Below are 8,074 nucleotides of genomic sequence, written 5' to 3' on the forward strand. Positions count from 1 at the left end.
CAGAGCAGCTGTGGGCACTCCGATCAGGGGAAAACAAGTTGCTTACAAGAAATTCAGGATCTGGGTTCTCACTGCTCCCAACAGAAAACTGGGCTACATGATTAAATGCTGAAATTTATCACCCTTCCATTATTTATTCTGCAAGTTTTGAGACACGCAAATATCATGAGTTCCACAAACCTTAGGATATGTTCTTTGGGAAGGGTAGAAAAAGTTTATGGACCTTTCCTTAAGTCTGAAAGATAAAATGTCTCAATGTTTCATACTTCATTCAGGACACTGTAAGTATTTTCTAATTTGTTAAAATATCTGGTTTGCCATATAAATCCCCAATAATAACATGTACTAATTAAATAAAATAGTTCTTTGAATGTTTCAAACAGAAATACTCAGAGAGAGAGAAACAGAGACAGAGGCAGAGGAACAATATTCTTATTCTGTTTTCTTTTATCTCACACTTCTTAGATATTAATGTCAAGATTATCAAAATTCACCAACCAAGAGGTTACTTTTAGATATCAATGTTTTTATTTATTTATTTTCCTGATGAAATATTTGTTATTTTTTCTTATTTTTTATTGGTTTTCTTGAACTTTACATTTTTCTCTGTTCCCCTCGATGCTTCAACCCTCCCCCAAGGTCCCTATGCTCCCAGTTTACTCAGGAGATCTTGCCTTTTTCTACTTCTCATGTAGATTAAATCTATGTGTATCTCTCTTAGTGTCCTCATTTTTGTCTAAGTTCTCTGGGATTGTGGTTTGTAGGCTGGTTTTCTTTGCTTTATGCTTAAAAACCACCAATGAGTTAGTACATGTGATAACTGTCTTTCTGTCTCTGGGTTACCTTACTCAAAATAATGTTTTCTAGCTCCATCCATTTTCCTGCAAAATTCAAGATATTGTTATTTTTTTCCTGCTGTGTTGTGTTATACTCCATTGTGTAAATGTACCACTTTTTCCTTATCTATTCTTTGGTCAAGGGGCATTTAGGTTGTTTCCAGGTTCTGGCTATGACAAACAATGCTGCTATGAACTTAGTTGAGCACATATCCTTGTAGTACCATTGAACATCCTTTGGATATATACCCCAAAGTGGTATTACTGGGTCTTGAGGAAGGTTATTTCCTAATATTATGAGAAATCACTACACTGACATCCAAAAGGGTTGTACCAGCTTGCATTCCCACCAGCAATGCAGAAGTGTTCCTTTTTCCCCACAACCTCTCCAACATAAGTTGTCATCAGTGTTTTTGATCTTGTCCATTCTTACAGATATAAGACAGAATCTCAGAGTTGTTTTGATTTGCATTTCTCTGATGACTAAGGATGTTGAACATTTCCTTAAGTGTCTTTCAGCCATTTTTGATTCCTCTGTTAAGAGTTCTCTGTTTAGGTTTGTACTCCATTTTTTAATGGATTATGTGTTCTTCTGATGACCAATTTCTTGAGTTCTTTGTATATTTTGGAGATCAGACCTCTGTCTGATATGGGCTTAGTGAAGATCTTTTCCCATTCTGTAGCCTGTCATTTTGTCTTGTTAACCATGTCCTTTGCTTTCCTGAAGCTTTTCAGTTTTAGGAGGTCCCATTTCTTAACTGTTTCTCTCAGTGTCTGTGCTCTTTTATCTTTAAACAATTTTCTTGTGTGACTCTGCAACTTATTCTATTAGTGTGACTATAGATGGCTCTAGGAGTCAGGGGCCCAGTGAGGTAAATAGTGAAGGCAATTTTTGTCTCTACAAGAAAACTTTCATTGACTCATATTTTACAATGGAAGTATAAAATTATGTGAGTTTTTCATCTAGAAGTTTCTCATATGAACAATAATTAGTATAGGCTCAGTGTAGACAAATGTGTAAGATGTGAATTAAGGTGAAAAATTTTTAAGTATGACTTCGGAAAAAAGAATATAGTTGAAGAAACAAACAAACAAACAAAAAAATACTGAAGTGGAAGCCCATGGAATGGGAGTGAATCTTTGCCAGCTTTGTAGCTGACAGGATTAATATACAGAATATATAAAGAACGCAAAAAAAAACCCACCAGAAGCAGAGCCTAAATATTCCTTTCAAGAGGTTGTACATGAAGTACATTTTAAATGAGAGAAAGAGAGGGAAATTGCTCAAAAACATCTCAGAAAAAATGTCTGTCTGCCCCAGTCATTTGAGAAATGCACATCAAATCACTGCTTAGATTTCCTCTTATCCCTGTCAGAAGGGCAAAGATAAAAAACACAAAAAACAGGAAAAGTGGGAAACGGTAAAGAAAAATGTAACATTCATTCATTCTTGGTGGGTTTACTAAACTTTATCAATCTGCAAACCAGTGTGAATAATTGTCAAGGAGCTGACAGTAAATCAAGTATATGAAACAACAACACTACTGCTTGTCACATGCACAAAGGACTTGATTTCCTACTCAAGGAAACTTTCCAAGTCATGTTAACTGTTGCTCCATTCAAAGCACCTAATCCTCTTCAAATGAGGAATGGATAATGAAAGTATGTTTAACATGTACTATGGAACATGATTCAGGTGTAGATAAAAATGGAATACTGAACTTTGCAGGTGAATGGAATGAAGCAAGAAAGATCATATTGAGTGAAATAACCCAGAACAAGTTACCCCAAATATCATGTTTTCTGAACTCCCTAGCTCCAAATCTACAGATTTGAGTATACAATACTGAGTAAACAAAGACATCAGGACAGTATAAAGGGACCATATGTAGGATAGGCCCAATGATTGGGAAGTTCATGCAGGATAATTGTTCTATAAAGATGAAAATATAATCATAGGGACAAGGCTCCAAGTGGGGATGTGGGAGATAATTTAATACGATAGGGAAACAAGGTATGAGGGTAAAATAAGAACAAAGACATCTGATGAATCCTCAAGGAATCACATTTAAATTCATGTATAATTTTATTTTGTATTTATATTTAATATTTGCATAAAGTTATACTTAATGCATGAGAATGTAAGGATAGATAGACAGACAGACAGACAGACAGATAGATAGATATAGATGTGCACAGAAAATTTGTATCTTAAAGATACAAAGTTACTTGGACTGATAAATTCCCTATACAAATGATAGACTAAATAATAGGTAACATCAAGAATGATAAAACTTCTTTTGAATGATTTGTCAAGTTGACAATGTTACTGTCAGAACAATATAAATTATCTATTCTGAGCTTGGTCGCATGTCAGAGGTTGTAGGTGGGTCTGTATGGCTGAAGTTAATGTACAGTTAGGACATAAGACTCACATAATCTAACTGGAACTAAGATCCTAAATTTTCTCTCTTGTCATTTCTTTCCCCTTATTCAAGAACATATTATTTAGAATGCCAAGGAGGAGAATCCAATGATGATTATATGCATTGCATGGTTAAAAAAAAGGTACAAGAACTAAATTTCATGTGTTAGTAACAATAAATAGTTGTCTGATAGGACTCAAGGACCATGTCCAATCAACAAGAGGAAAGCATTCCTATTAATAGAAACCTTGTCAAGTGCCCAGGGTTAGCAAAGTATGTACAATTACAACTTTGCTATACGAGCACAGTTCCCTCCTTTATCTTTATAACCAGAGATAAGTGTAGGTAGATCTCCCTTCAGAGAAAAGCTTCTCTTTTCAGCAAATGGAAATCATCACAGAAATCCACACCTGCACACAAGGTGGAGAAACAGATTGTGGGGGCGAGGTACAAATGGATAAATCTACATCTCAGCTTTTGCATCTAAGGACCAGGCAACACCTCTGAAGAGAGCAAAGAAAGATACTAAGAGCAAGAATACCAAGAATCCTTCTGTGACTATTTCTTTGCTAGAAATTATAGAATTAAAGATGGTAAAATGTCAATTTCAATGGCAATATTAACATGGAAGGGGAAATTTATGCAGAGTCCCAGCAGTATAATGATCACAGATATCTAATGAGTGTGTGATTAAGGAGAATAGACTTGCCAAGGTAAGAGTGGTACTGTGGTTCATTGTTCAACATTAAGTGACAAATCATCTAAAAGTCCTCAACATCAACAATTACCTTTGGATTTGCTGTCTTGTTCAATCCTAGGCAATTTGCCTCATCTGTTCATGTTGAGGTCAATTCAGGACAATATTTAAATATTTCCTTCTTCCTCTGTCTTACTATCCTTTCTGTCATTAATGTTCCAGGAAACTGACATTGTTTTTGCCTGTGTATTCACATATGCACAAAGTTAGTTAAGGATTTTATTTTCTGAAAAACTTTATGGAACAATAAACAAATTCACTCCATTTCCCTTGCTTCTATCTATACTCACAAAACAGTCATATTAGTTCAAAACATTTTCACAAATTTGAATATGACAATAATTAGTTTTAAAAGAAGTCCCAATAATGACAGAGAATGGAGGGAATATGGAATGGTTCAGAAGAAGTAAGTGTAAGGAGCAATTGGTGTGGCTATACTATAATGTCTTAAAATAAAAGGAATAAAAATATTTTACAATTTAAAGTCTGTTATAAATATATTTCTTTATCTGGTTTTTTTTTTTTTGGTTTGTTCAACTTTGTGTTCTAAACTTTATTTTTTTTTAAAAAAATGTATCTGTTTTTATAACACATTGAGACAGGAGTGTGTGTGTGTGTGTGTGTGTGTGTGTGTGTGTGTGTGTGTGTGTGTAAATTTGGGGAATTAAAAACACACTCCATAGTGGAAAGTGTGAAGAGACAACAATGGATATCTAGAAGGATCTTGATTAGCACACATTTTGGAGGAGAAAAAATAACTGCATTCAAAATTTTTAGATTAATTTCTCCAATACACTAGAATTATGCCAAGTTAAATCATAAATCTTTGTTATTAAAACGGGAATCTTAAGAAACATTAGAAAAACTGATAATGTTAAATTCTAAAGACTTGGAAAATGAACTTAGGAAATCATTTAGAGAAAACATCAATGAGTGAATGTTTTATTCTAGGATTTCCAAAATGTGGAGAGGAGGGGTAAATTTTATTAACATTTAGATTATAGAGACTATGAGACAGTCTTGAAAATAAATATACTTACTGCAGCAAGGGCAGTGGGAATGTCCAGGGCATGTTCCTGCCATACAAAAGAGGAAATGATATGGGATTCCCCACTGTATGCTGTGACTATCATTGGTCAATAAAGGAACTGCTTTGGGTCTATAGCAGATCTATAGAGGAACAGAGCTAGGTAAGCAAAACTAAGCTGAATGCTAGGAGAAAGGAAGCAGAGTCAGAGAGAAGCCATGTAGCCTCACCGGAGACAAATACATGGACTTTAGTGGGAAAGCCACAGCCTCATGGTGATACACAAATTAATAGAAGTGGGTTAATTAATATGTAAGGGTTAGCCAATACGAAGCTAGAGCTAATGGGTAAAACAGTATTTTAAATAATATAATTTCAGTGTGATTATTTTGGGGCTATGTGGCAGGGAAACGAACAAGCTGCCTCCTATCAACAAGGATAAATAATGAAAGAATAAAAGAATGAAATAAATCACTTCCAATTTAATGTCCACCTGAATGATTATAGTTGAATTTGATGATGCAGGAATCCTACACAAAAGACACTGCTTGAGGTTGAGCACTCTATTTGCCACTCAACTGAAATGTAAAGAGTATTGATTTTCTGAATCATCATGGGAGATTCATTTTGGGGATGCTTAAACCATAGTGTGTACTAAACAAATAGTATGACTCTTTTGTAGATTAGCAGGGACCAAAGATGGTTATTAATTTGGGAATTGTAAAAACCGAACAGATTCATTGCAAATGTCAAGGAGCATATTGCAGGTCTATATTCTTTGCAGAAGGATTTTCATAAACATTTAAATAACAAAATCACTTCTTCTAATGTATTTATTGTCCAGGAAAAGGAAAAACTAAATACGTTTAATCACTAACCCCTGAGTCATTTTCCACACTATATAGAGTCAGATCCAGGAAAATGGAAGATTCATGCATTTGAGAGTGAAAGCTGAAAAAGATTTAGGAAAACTTATCACCTGAAGCTTTAAGATGTTGGATAAAGGATAGAGGAAAAAGGTTTTAGGAAAATCATTATTCTTCATTGTCCTATGAAACAGAGAGAGAAAGAGAGGCAGACAGACAGACAAAGACACACACAGAGAGAAAGACAAAGAGAGGGAGAGAGAGGGATAGAGGTGAACTTTGTCAGAATTTACGTATTTGTGACTTTGAGATACACTGAAGAAATAGTTGACAGAAAGTTCATATATTGAGAAGTTATTTAAACACATTATTTATAACAACACATGTATCCAGAATGTTAAATACATTATAACAGCACATGCATTTAAAATGTATAGCAAAATCACTAATATTATTAATAAAAATACAGCTAATATAAATGAGTAATGATTTGAACAGAGAGCTATAGAAAATAATGAAATTGAATAATTATTTAACAAGTCACTTTATTCCTTCTAAAAACATAAAATAAAACTTCCAATGGAAACCATGACAAATGTATTATAATATATCTGTGCCCAGTGGCTAAGTATTAGCAAAATGGTGGAGGCAATTATGTCAAATAGCTGCCTCCCTCTTTTCATATTGATCCTGAGCATCAAGCCAAGAAATACAGAAGCTGAGTTTGTGCAAAACAATAGTCAGTGAATCATATACTTGATTTGAAAAGGTCAGCAAACAGAGGAGCATAGTGTCAGTCTGTAATTGGATTATAAAGGGGATTCTCCACTCAATCTTACTGACTGGTGAGAGAAAACAAAGCACATGAAGAAATAATGAGAAATACTTTTCAGTCCACTGTTATTTTACTTTTTTGTTTTTTTTTGTGTCAGGATTTCTCTGTGTAGCTTTGTAACCTGTGCTGAAACTCACTGTGTAGAACAGGCTTTCTTTGAACTCACAGAGATTCACTTTCCTCTGTCTCTTGAATGCTGTGATTAAAGATGTGTGCCACCACAGCCTGGCTCTATTGTTATTTTTATATTTTTAGAATTTGGAGAACACGTACATTCCATGAGTGCTACTAAACAGGAGATTGTGTCTTGGGGCAGGTTGGAAGAATATCATGGAAGAGCCTATGTGACTCAGGAACCCAGGTCTGTGAACCTGAACCTACATAATGTGTCAGTATTTCATATTTCATTCCATATTCCACAATTATTTCTTTGTAATTATTCAAAAAGTTGGTTTTTCATAGATATCTCTAGTAACATGCTTTTTAAAAATTGCTTGTTGATGATTTTCCACATATATAAAATAGTCTGATAATTCTTCTCTCTGATGTCATCTCAATCTTGTCAAGTCCCCCCACCCAACAAGTACCTTACACACTATCAATAGTTTTAGCTTTTTGTGGCCCTAAAAGTTTAATCAGGTCTATATGTGTACCCTTAATTTTGGAACTAATGCTTGGGCCTTAAAGACCTCACAAGTAGAAAGAACAAGGATAGACAATGTTCTTCCTACCCCAATCTATCCTTGGCCCATAGATCAGAAATGAAATGTATAATCCCATGAGACATGTCCTCTTTTATAACCTCCAGCACACAGGAAATGGCTAGTTTATGTCCAGTGTAAGCAAACATGCTAGCTGTGACTGATATCCAGAATTCATGACAAATTTAAAACAAAGTATGAGAAAAGTAATATAAAAAGTCAAATGTTGCATGTCAGGTCTCTTCTGTTATTACCAGCTCCACATCTTCAGATAAAAGTTCAGGACTCACCTGGAAACATGTTAAATGCCCCTCGACTGAAGAATGGATAAGGAAAATGTGGTACATTTACACAATGGAGTACAACACAAGAGAGCAGGAAAAAAATAATGACAACTTGAATTTTGCAGAAAAATGAATGGAGCTAGAAAACATTATTTTGAGTAAGGTAAAACAGACACAGAAAAAGAATTATCACATCTACTCATTCATAGGTTGTTTTTAAACATAAAGCAAAGAAAACCAGCCTACAAACCACAAACCCAGAGAAATTAGGCACCAATGAGGTCACTAAGAGAGACTTGCATAGATCTAATCTACATGAGAAATAGAAAAAAGACAAGATCT

The sequence above is a fragment of the Microtus oregoni genome, unplaced genomic scaffold, assembly GCF_018167655.1.
Source record: "Microtus oregoni isolate MIOR12 unplaced genomic scaffold, Mior012 000145F_ref0000173, whole genome shotgun sequence".
NCBI lineage: Eukaryota > Metazoa > Chordata > Mammalia > Rodentia > Cricetidae > Microtus > Microtus oregoni.